This window comes from Idiotropiscis lumnitzeri, unplaced genomic scaffold (assembly GCF_059441095.1).
Source record: "Idiotropiscis lumnitzeri isolate Australia: NSW breed Sydney's pygmy pipehorse unplaced genomic scaffold, RoL_Ilum_1.0 HiC_scaffold_29, whole genome shotgun sequence".
Lineage (NCBI taxonomy): Eukaryota > Metazoa > Chordata > Actinopteri > Syngnathiformes > Syngnathidae > Idiotropiscis > Idiotropiscis lumnitzeri.
The window spans coordinates 834,261-846,846 of record NW_028283567.1 but is presented as its reverse complement, the minus strand read 5'-3'; the positions used below and the strand labels follow the sequence as shown (position 1 = coordinate 846,846).

Here is a 12,586-nt window from a genome sequence, read left to right as displayed (position 1 = left end):
GCGCGGATATCGCAAGAACCTGTGTGGCTCTCTGGTGTGTTGTGTGTTCGCCTGGAGGAGGAAGATGGCGGTGAATTAAAGCAGTTGAAAGCTTAACGTCGTGTTTTATGAACTTTACAGGATTTGACAATGATTCGTCAGAATCTGTGTCGTTATTCCAAGGAAGATTCAGCCCATATTTTTTGTCCAAGGGAGGAGACTGGGTTGCATCAGAGTCCAAGAGAAAATTGAGAACCCATTAAATACTTAATCCCCAGAGGAATCTGCACAGAAAAAGGTCTTAATTCTATTTGAAAAAAAAAAAAAAAAACTAAAATATTGATGAATGATATGACAAAATAATGTAATAACAAAATTAATTGACCGTAACAAAAAGCTCCCGGGAGGAAAACTACATTAAATGTTTTTTTAACAGGGCAGTGAAAATATTGGAAAATAAAAAAAATAATGAATAAAATAATATGAAAAAAAGAATTCAATGTGTATCGATGGACCCATATGAAATACTTATATCGCTATGTACTTATCAGCCATATCGCCCAGCCCAATATGTAACTGCAACTTCATAACCTCGGGCCATAACAGGATTGTAACATGGGATGCATATCTTCATTCCTAAATTTGTAGATCCCGAGGAGGCTGCTCAATGGTCCTGGTAATGTAAACCTCAACCAATTCGGTCACAGCCAATGTTCTCCATCCTTGTTAAGAAGTTTTGAAATGATTTAATAGATATACTATTGCAAACTATACCAGAATTTTAGACATTTTAAACTTTTGATCACAATTTTACCTATTTTCTAAAAATCTGAAGAATCCACATGCCAAATCACCTGCTGTGGACACATAGGTTCTGTTCTGACAGATAATTCAGTTACAGGTTGTGTACTTAAAGCCAATAAGAGGGCAATGCAGCAGTCGACAGCCTGACGAAAGCTTAAGTCTCCCAATGAGAGAACTGTAGTGGCTGGTAGGTTCTTAGATTGTAACATAGTAAAGACATATACTACGCATAACTGTATATCATATGATGATGAGGGAAAATATTATTAGCTACGATTTATGTCCAGATATATTAGAAAACTTGTCCAACCAGCACAGGTCTATCTAACTGTAATTTTAACATCTCAAGACACGACAGGATGACCACATGATACGCATACCTCCTTTTCAGAGTCTGTCAAAACTTGAGAAGGCTGCTTCGATGTTCTGGTGGCATCAACCTCAGCCGATTCAGTCATTGTCGGTTGTCCTCCATCCTAATGAACAAGTTGAATATTAATTTAATGAATAAAAAAAAGAAAATGGATCAGAATTTTACACATTTTAGGCTTTGGCCACCCAAAACAAAAACTAACAAGTTCACGAATGAAACAAAACCAATTACTTTAGCGCATGACAATTAATCTTCAGTAGAGATATGTTGTGACTGATATTTCAGTCACAGGTTGTCTTTTGAATGCCACCAGGGCCGCAATGGAGCACAGGACAGCCAAAAGTCTTCTTGTCGGACACCTGTAGTGGCTGGTAGGTTCTAAGATTATAACATAGTAAAGGCACATACAACTCCTAACTGTATTTCATATGATAATGAAGGAAAAGATGATTAGCTATGATTTATGTCAACAATAAAAATGGCTCTACGGGGTCCCCACAAACACAAACCTGACAGTTGGGTGTCAGATGGCCAACATACCTGACACGCAATTCAACTCAACTGGACCCCACAACACAAGAAAAAGCTGAGTGAGCCTCAAACCAGACATACACATTCACTGACAAATATCCTGTGACACCAGATATATTAGAAGTCTTGTCTAATCAGCACACGTCTATCGAACTGCAATTTTAACATCTCGAGACACGACAGGATGAGTACACGATACGCATACCTCCATTTCTGAGTCTGTAAAGCCTGGAGGAGGCTGCTTCGATGTTTTAGTAGCATCATAAATTTATTGAATTAATTATATTTGAGGTTGGATTAGATTTTTACACATTTTAAGCCTTAGCCACCCAAAACAAAACATAAGCTCATGAATGAAATAAAACTAATTAATTTCGCCCATGCCAATTAATCTTCTGTAGACACGTGTTGTGACCAGTGTTGTTTTTGGCAGGCATTTTAGATTTTGTCCAAGTAATTTGGACAAAGTGCTGATTTGTTTACATCACATTTAGTCATCCCAATTCGTTATAGTTTTAGTCCAGTTTTAGTCAACGAAAACTAAAAAAAGGGTTTTAGTCCAGTTTTAATCGACGGAAACGCAAAAAATGTTTTACCCTAGTTTTCGTCAATTTATTCACAAAGGTTTTAGTCCAAGCGGCACGGTGGCCCAACTGGTTAGCAGGATGGCCTCACAATATTGAGGTCGTAGGTACGATTCTGGCTCCGGCCTTCCTGCGTGGGTTTCCTCTGGGTAATTCGGTTTCCTCCCATATTCTTAAAACATGCATGGCAAGTTGCTTGGACACTCTAATTGCCCCTAGGCATGAGTGTGAGCGTGGATGGTTGTTCGTCTATGTATGCCCTGCGATTGGCTGGACACCAATTCAAGGGTGTACCTCGCCTACTGCCGAAGACAGCTGGGATAGGCTCCAACACCCCCCGCGACCCTAGTGAGGAGAAGCGGTACAGATAACGGATGGATGGATGGATGGATGGATGGGTTTAAGTCCATTTGAGTTAAAACAAGGCATTCAAGGTTTCCACCCAATAACAAAGACTTTTGGATGGACTACAAAGGATTCTTCATTACAAACAGAAAAAAGTGGCAACAGTGGAATCAATGCTCACTGCTCCAAAATAAGCAGAGAAGCAAAACATTTTGTTGGGCAACTGTTGTGGCTTTATTTCACTAAAAGCAACATAAAATAATTTATGAACCACATGCTAACAATTTTGTCTCGTCAACGAAAAAAATTCATGTACATCACGTCATGTTTTCGTCATAAAAGAACCTCGTTTAGCTTGTCATCGTCATTAAAAAAGGGGCGTTAACGAAGTATTTTCGTCATCGTCATCAGTGACGAAAACAACACTGGTTGTGACTGATATTTCAGTCCCAGGTTGTCTCCTGAACACCACCAATTGGGCAAGGGAGCGCAGGAAAGCCTGGGGTCTTCTATTTTTACAGTATAGAAAGGCTAAATATCAAATTGAAACAGTGTTTTATATCATGAATATACAGGGTTGGTGCTGGTTCTGGTAGGGAAACCACAACATAAAGATGTCCTTAATTAGTCCCACAATGGGGATATTTGCAATATGGCATATGATGGCCTAACAGGGCCACCGCCCAGAAAAGAGTAACGCAGAACTTTGTAATACTGTCACTCCCTGACCAGTTCGTTGTTCCTGAAGAGCCAAACTTTGACTCAGACCCACAAATTTGAATTACAGATAGTGGACAATGGAGAACTCCCCCAGTCAGTCAGCATGTTCAACTTCCATAGAAACCTCAACATACATTTATTAGATTGCCAAACTAATTGGAAACTACATCACCAGAACACCACAAGTGGGCTCTGTTATTGTACTTAAAGATGCATCTTACAAACCTGTGTTCTCCAAGGCCAGCTGGTCCATAGTCTTAAGTTATTTCTTCGCCAACATCAATGTCTCGGAGCGCAAACAGACAGAGGTGTGGTCTGTCCTCTGTTGTCTTCTTCTTCATTTTACAGTTGGGGTGCATGTGGTCATCATTAACCAGTCTTCCCAGACTGCCATCTTCTTGAGCGGCATCAACACTTAAAATAGATTTAAAAAAAAAAAAACAATTATTCAATCAAAGTCAGAAATTAATCTTTGAGACAATCTTGTGTACACAAAACATAAAAATAGGAAATCCACAATTTTTAAATCTTCTAAATCAAATCATACAAGAAATTTCTATTGGAATCAGACCCTATTAACAGCTTGTCTTTGAGACTTCATGGTCTATATTTTCATTTGTACAGATTCAACGCATGAATAAAAGTAATTACCGTATTTTCGCAGTCATAAGCAAAGAAAGCACCCTGTCAGTTGATGCGTCCATTAAATGGACAAAGTACCACTCACGTCCATCAGCCCTTGTCATCAAAGAGCTGTTGGAAGTGCATGTTAGCACACCCTGCTGGGCAAAGAGTGAGTTGTCCATGCTTATAATCGACCGTGACAAATACACTATCTGACTATAATGTTTGGGTGATGGTGTTGGAAAAAGCTGGACAAAGGGCAGCTGTCCACAATGTTTTAGTCTGTCTTATCATTTATGTTATTGCAAGCAAGAAACGTCCCAGGTTTAGACAACAGACAAAAAGTCCAAAGCATAACAGCACATCTCTTTAAACAGCCATGCAAATCTCTCTAAACAGCTATGGGATTGTGGGTCTCTGCTCCCAGAATGCATTGCTTGAATTAGCTAAGGCTGAGTGGCTTTTGTATTATTTTCATTTTTTTTGGGTATATTGATGGCATGAGAGATACATGTTTGTGTTAATCTTATTTCTATGTTTCATTGTTTGCTTGTATGATGAGTTTTTTATTTTTTTTTGAAACCGTGACTCTAAGGAGTGTGGTGAGCAGCCAAGTCCCTCCCCTGACGTTGCTTTGTAGGCTATTGCCAATGCACCTAATATTGGCCTGAGCCATTGTCAGCTATTGTCAATAGAGACTTGGCGTCTGCTGCAACAATGGGGTGATTGCTCATGTTATTGGGGCATAGTAGGCTGCTATCGGCTGTGTCAGTGTGGGCAGCTCTGCCAAGTTCATGCTATGCTAACAGCAGCTGTGCTATCGTCTTGTCAGGCGGTGCATCCAGTTACAAATAGCGGCCTCAACAGGTGTTGCGCCCTTTGACACGGCGCGTCTTTTGGGTGTGAAAATACGGTATACATTTTTGCTTAGAGAATGATTTTTCCCCTAACACTTATGGGATGAGTATGTGTTTATTTTTTTAAATAAAAACAAAAATAAGATAACATCTCAATCTTTGCCTCACCTCCAAGTTTTTTCTTGCCGGCGGAAGTCAAACAAAAAGACAGTGCCTCTTCCATCCATCTTCCTGCGTTGAGATTCATCAGAATCTATAAATTTTCCTCTGTACTCCATAATAAAGAATAAAGTCGTCTTTCCTGAAAGGGGCCTTGGTAAATACTCCTCAACCTAGTTAACAGGGAAATCAAGATAGCTTCGTCATATTTTTAAGCACACAAATAAGGAGTCATCATATTCATTTGGGCCACTATACTAATGTAGGGTGGTTTGAAACATTGCTTCTTGTGAGGGATAGAGCAGAGCCCTTCTTTATGATTTTAAAGGAACAGACCAGCCAAAATTCATTTTCCAGCATTGCATTAGCCAGTATGTATTAGGACTGAAAGTACAAATGTCAATGGCACCTGGTTACGTAAAAAAAAAACTTTAAGATTATTTAGTTTCATAACAATGACATACACTGTATACACAGTCACATTGGATCGCGTCACGTGATCTCTGTGACGTATAACGTGCTTTACACTAGACTATCAATATCGGACTTGTTCACCGGTCTATTGTGGTATAAAAATGCCGGAGGGCGTCATCAAGTACAGCCTTAATTTAGATAGAACTCCTACCATCAGGTTTCACGCTCACTGAAATAACTTGAAACTGACAAAAGAAAAGGTCAAGACACTCTTAATGTAAAATAACCACTTAAAAAACGATGTCAGCTTGGTTATCAGAAAACAATAATATATCTTAGCAAAAGCGTTAACATCATACCTTTAAATGAGTTTATATACTTCGCTTCTAACTCTGCAGTCTTGTCCAGACCCTTGACTGCATGTTCAATAGTATCCTGCTTTGGGGACTTCCTGCATCTCAGGGAAGGCATTGTTTATTCTATAAAGAAAAAAGACAGTTTTGTGTTGAGAATTATTAATACTACAGGCTAAATGGAGTTTTAACAATATCAGTGTAAGAAAAATAAATTATAAATTAAAAAAATATCAATCCCTCCATCCCAATTAACGATTTCAACCATAATAGTTTATATTGAAGTTTAAACAACAGACAGACAGATTTATGCAGTGTGACTACAAAAATCTTACCAAAATTGCATTCACAGTAACCTTTGCTTTAAGAATCATGTAATTAACCAGTGAACATCGTGTCTTACACAAAAATTAATGACAGAAATTATCATGGTACTTGCATTCTGTTGTTCTATAACAAAAGTGCAAGCTGTTAGCTCCGCAAAGCTAACGCAACAAGCTAGCGTCCCTCGTGCTCACATTCAATGCAAACCTGACCACCGGATGAAAATACGCGTCGGTTTAGTTCTTTAAATGAGTAAAAGCACCATGACGTTTTATAATTATTCAATGCTTAACTGGAGCTCGTCAATTATGTCGATGTAGGAGCACATGTTTGCTAGGCCAGTGTTGTAGGCCCACATCCATGGTGCTACTTTGTATAGTGTTTTCCACACAACTATCTCTAACCATGAACAAATGCACTCGAGGCATGTTTTGAATAAAAACAAACGAAAAACACTTACCTCTCCGTTTCAACAGCAGTTCGAACTTCGAAGTGGTGATATTCTCCAGCGTTAAGCACCTGCTCAAACTGCGAATAGGTCAAATTCAACAGCGTCTTTTTTCGGTCTTAATAAGGACGCGATGAGAGGAGGAGGGCTTGCCTTTCGTCAGCACGCCCCGCGCGGGTGGTGCTGCTTTATCACTCTCTATCTGTGCCCGCCCGCCGGCATGTCGATAGAAAAATAATATTCCTTCAAACATTACTTTCATCTTCTTAACGTTTTGTAGTGAATTTAACAGGTTCACCACTTTTTTCAAATACACCAATGGAAAACAGGTCTTAATTGAGGAAACATACAAAGAGCGTCTCACAAACACCTTATGATGAGCAATGTAATTTGATCACGTTTTTTGTCACTGCCTGGACGTCGGTTCACTGGCCTGGTGGCAGTGGCTTGTAGACACTGTCACTGAGTGGGAACGGATCTCAAGGTGGGTCAAACTAACCCAAGCAGTGGATCGGTCCGTTTTTTAAATTTATTAATTTTTTTATTTTATGTATTTATTTATTATTTAATACAAGGGCTTCGGCTCACTACCAGTGGGCGGGACCAAAGAATTTGGGTTTCCTTTGAGCTAGGAGGCAGTCAAAGGCAGTCCAATCCCCGGCAACATAAAGCGCCTAGCTCTGGGGACATGGAATGTCATTTCTCTGGTAGGGAATGAACCCGAGCTGGTGTGTGACTAGACCAGTGGTTCTCAATTATTTCCTGTCATGCCCCCCCTACCAAGAAGAAAACAATTCGCACCCCCCCCCCACCACAATTTTTTTTTACATTTCGTACTAATGTACATGTTCTTTGCATATTAATGTTAGATTGTCAATAAAATATCTTACCTTAACAAAGCTAAATTGATAAAAAAATATATCATTTTGAGAACGACTATTGTGAGGATCTCGAAACTCAGTACTCTGTGGTGCTAATATTGATGAGATGATAAATATGTTGAAGCCACAGAACAAAAAGATTAGATATTGTTTGGAAATTAATGATGTACATAACAAAGGAATATCAGCCTTGATTGGAGTACATTACTGCATTTAAATTTTTAATAAAAATGAAACAATTATTGATGTTATGACCACTATGAAGAATTTAAAAAAACAATATATAAGGATAATTATAGTTTTCATTTTGTTATGTTTAGTCTGTTCATGTTGCATTATTTTTATGACAAAGATGATGGTTAATCGTAGGTTTGTTGCCCAAATGTACCGTTACAACCTGATTAATGTTGAGAATGACGAACTCAAACTGGACACTAAAACGTAAAAACACATGGACTTCTTGCCCCTGTCCACACACGTGCACACACACACACACCATACACGAAGATCCGGGAGGTAAGGACGGCTGTCCTCTCCTACAACGAGGCAAGGGCCTCCACCAAGTCACCCCAGGGACAAGTTTTATTCCCTTGATGGTCATCAAATTATGAGGATCTCATTCTACGCCGGAAGGGAGGAGGGGAATTTTTCCCTAATGTGAGGTTTTCGCTCCTCCACTGATGATCACACTGTTGTATGATTTCATTATGATGATCTGTCTTAAAGCCGTAAGGACATGATTTTTAAATCCACAACAGGGGGGAAATGTAAGATGGGCTGAGGATAGGTAATCAGTTTGTGTATTCATAATCATGTTTTTATACACTCATTAATGTTTAACACACACAGAGACACTTACTTGTTATTTTAACACACACACACACAGACACCGTATCCTGAAGATGTGTTTAGTTAAACTGACCTTGGGTTATGATTTTCTGCCTGCTGGAGTCCCTGGTGATTAGTTATTGATGCTTTAGTTAAACTGACCTTTATACCATGAGTTATTGATGTTTTCTGTCTCTTGGTGATTAGTTGTTGATGCTTTTCTGTCTTCTGGTGATTAGTTATTGATGAGTTAGTTTCAATAAAAAGGCAGAACGGAGGGTGAGAGTCAGAGGGTGTGCGGGATTGAACTGGCAAGACGGCTGTTTCGCCTCCTGGCTCCCTCTCCCATTCTGAATGGCACAAAACGAAAACTTTAGTAAGTTATTTCAGTCTAAAAAAGGCGTCAGGGCATTTTTAAACCGGACAGTAAGTCGTCACTGTCTTGGTTCCTTTTTGTGCCTTGACCCATCCCGGAATTATTGAAAGGATGCAGTCCTATTTACAGGCCCCAGTGACACCCCAGGTTTCTGTTGTTTGTACGAGGGCGCTTAATAGGTACTGCTATTCACAATCGTCTTAGGCTGTTTCTTTGCAGAAGTTTATGGACAATGTGTAGTGCTGTAGGATGCAGTCTAGAGCATTCTTGACATTGAAGCTTTTGTTTCCAGCAACTGCTAATGCGACCGTGCATCAAACATGCAAAACACAGACCCTTGCTCCTCAAGAAGTCAATCTTATCCTTGTGATGCTTTCTCCTAAATTCCTTACAAATTGTGAGACTGTGTTGCTCTCCATTACAATTAGCACATGGTTTGGCAATAGCATCCACTGAAACAGGTTCTGCCTTTGGCGTGGTGGTTTTGTTGTTTTCCATCTTGGCGGGCACAATGACTGTTGTGAAGACTTTCTTTGATTTTGGTGTTTCTGTGTGTTGTGATTTTGTTTTCTGTTTTATAGAATCTTTCGTGCTTGTCAACTGACTGTAGCGTCTCAATTTGTAGGTCAGCTGAATGACGATCAAAGTTTTAAGCAGTTTACTCACGCACCTGTTACGTGCACGTCCTTGTTAACTCGCGATGCTTGTCAAGTATGGACGCATGCTAACAGCTAGCAGCTCATTGTCCCGACTGGAAAGTTGCTCCTTAGCTGTGATGTGCCTAGGGTTACACTATCTATCATTAACAAACACAGCCAGCCCTCCTCTTTCCTCTTACCGCTTTCCAGTGTCCTGTCCGCAAGTAGTATTTGGAAGCCGTCAAATTCCACGACGGTGTCCGGCGTTAGCTCTGTTAGCCATGAATCCGTGAACATCAGCAAGCTAGCTCATTGGAAGTTCCTCTCGTGCCGCGTTAGCGCTGTTAGCTCGTCCATTTTCTTGGGAAGGTATCTAACATTTCCCATAAAAACGGACAGGAGGACGGGGTGGTCACGCCTCCTCTTTGCCTGGCGTTTCGCCCCCGTGCGACATCCCCCGTCTCTTCCTCCTCAACTCGTGGGGGATATCGGGTCTCGCTCCGGGAGTCGGCACGGGGTTAGCACGAAGTGCTAACAGCTGATCTCTTGTGTAAACGATTGATCCGTAGCTCCCAGTGACATCTCCGGACACGATCACGCAAAAAACAGCCCCCAGCAGCAATAAAACCACCGCAATTTGGATGTCCATTGCTGCGATGAGGTAAAATAAATAAAACTGGGTAAAGGGAAAAACACGCGAAAAAGGCTCAAATAGTGAGCCGTGCTGCTTTAGCAGGTAGCCACTCGCGTGGTGACGGAACCGTAAAAACAAATGTGGTCCCATCAAAATCTGATGGGATATTTAAAAATAAAAGCGTGAAAATTTGCTTATTTGTCTGTCGTCACCAATGATTAAAAAAATTAAAATCATGACAAAATCCTCAAGCTATCGTGATACCAGACAAGTTCTGCGGGACACCAGACCACCCCAGTTGTCCACAAAAAGTGGTCACTTCAAAATTTGATGTGGCATTTAAAAATATAAAAATCACCTGAAATATGCACTGTGATCAACACTGATTTAAAAGAAAAATCTTTAAAAAATATCCTCAAACTATCGTGATACCAAACCAGGACTGGGGATACTAGACCACACCAGCTGTCCACCAAAAGTGGTCACATCAAAATGTGATGTGGCACTTCAAAATAAAAGTAGCCTGAAATTCGCTTATTTCACGGTCATCACCACTGAGTTAAAAAAAACATAGCTCGAGCTTTCGTGATACCAGACCAGTTTTGTGGGACACGAGACTACCCCAGCTGTCCATAAAAAGTGGTCCCATCGAAATCTAATTTGTAATTTCAAACTAAAAGTTGCCTGAAATCTGCACATTTCACTGTCATCATGCCTGACTTTAAAATTTCATTAAAAAATATCCTCTAGCTATGGTAATACCAAACCAGGTTTGGAGGACACAAGACAACACAGCTTTCCACCAAAAGTAGTCCCATCAAAATGTAAGGAGGCATTTTAAAATAAAAGAGCTGGAGCTGTCGTAATACCAGACTAGTTTTGTTGGACACTAGACGACCCCAGCTGTTCATCAAAAGTGGTCCCATCAAAATCTGATGTGTAATTTCACAATAAAAAAAAAAACACCTGAAATATGCACATTTCATTGTCATCAACACTGATTTTAAAATAATCATTTCAAAATACCCTCGAGCTATCGTGATATCAGACCCATTTTGGGGGACACTAGACAACCCCAGTTGTCCATCAATTGCGGTCCCACCAAAATCTGATACGGCATTTCAAAATAAAAGTAGCCTTAAATCAGCATACATCACTGTTATCAGGCCTGACTAAAATATCATGACAAAATATCCTCCAGCTATCATGATACCAGACAAGACATATTTCACTGTCATCACCATTGATTTAAAAAAATTAATTAAAAACTAGAGCTGCGAGCAGCTATAAAGGGCCCTCGCCACCCGGACAACGTTGGGGTACTGGCACGTTGGAAATGTGAAATATTTCCGAGAAATAACGTGAGGAATCTTCAAGAGGAATTTGCTTGTAGTTAAAGTTAGAGCAGCTTTTGTTTTCAAAGCCTCGTCAATGTTTGAAGTAAATTTGTTGGCAGGCACTACAGGTGCATCAAATCAAAGACTAATAGACTGAAAAACATTTTCTTTCCGAGAGCATCACCATTCTGAACTCTCACACACATGCACACACACATGACCACCCTTACCTTGCTGAACAGCGACGTATTGTGTTGTATTTCTCCAATTTCATACTATTTTCCATCACAATATTTATTCTCTTATTTATCTAATTTATATATTTGATTAAATTATTGTTGTATTGCACTGGAGAGGGGAGCTCCCTAATCTTGTTGCACACTGTACAATGACAATAAAAGGATTTCGGATTCTGATAAATTTAGAATGGCCGACTTCCTGTTCAATTTAGCATACGGCTCCATGAGACTTTTTATTAGGTCTTGGCTTTGTACACACTTCATCAAATTTTCAGTTTGGTGAAACAGAGATATGGGGCTGTTCTTTTTTGTTGTTTTTTTTTCTAGGGGGCGATAGCGAGCCATTTTTAAACAACTGTACGACAAAATAATAAAATATTGTGAATATTGAATCAACTCCCGGTTGAGTGGACGCTGGCACGTTTGGCTGCCACTGCTCACCGGTAACTCTCAGAAATTTTTTGGATCCGCTTGTTGTACCTGCTTTAGCAGTTTACAATCCCTCCAGTTACAGTGATTTTATTTATTATTATCTGTATGTTGAGCGATCCCGATTCTCATGAATGCCACCCACCGATTGCATAGTCGCTGACGCGTCTACTGTGGCTAAAGTTTAGCTTACCTATCAAAGTTAGCACCTGTCTGCCATGTGGACCCGCAGGCCAGTCTGCTTCTCGCACTTCTGCCTGTTCCTGTCATGTCATCAACCTGTGTCAGGACAACTTCAATCCACTGCCGCTGAACTCCGCTGGATTTACCGACACATGCCCGAGGGAAACGCACCACCACCACTGCTCCTCCTCCCGAACATCGCTCGTCGACCCTTGAAGGATTGTATGGCAATTACCGGCATTTTAAACATTTATGGGACAGAATGTCAATTATTTAATTTAGAAGGTTTATATTTACTGAATATGCTATGATCGCAAAATTCCGGACGAACTGGCGAGGCTGCCCGGCTCACCGTGGCTTGTCATCGGGACCGGGAGGCGGCGCAGGCGACGCAGAGAGAGGAACCAGAAGCGGGGCTGCAGGTCCGGTGTCTTGCAACGGCTGCGACGGCAGCCCCATAGGCAACCACTGCCGAGTCTGTACCTCACCAACGCCAGATCCGTGGTCCACAAAATCGACGACCTGG

At 40.5% G+C, this 12,586-nt stretch overlaps 1 long non-coding RNA gene across 1 annotated transcript; it reads right to left on the bottom strand.

Moving 5' to 3' along the window:
- Positions 1–201: 201 nt before the first annotated feature.
- Positions 202–6,669, bottom strand: LOC148315962 (uncharacterized). The gene is made up of 5 exons (XR_015840489.1): positions 6,528–6,669; positions 5,750–5,869; positions 4,986–5,149; positions 3,562–3,750; positions 202–1,259 (listed from the first exon to the last, which is right to left on the bottom strand). It is a non-coding gene; the product is annotated as an uncharacterized LOC148315962 (long non-coding RNA).
- Positions 6,670–12,586: the final 5,917 nt, after the last annotated feature.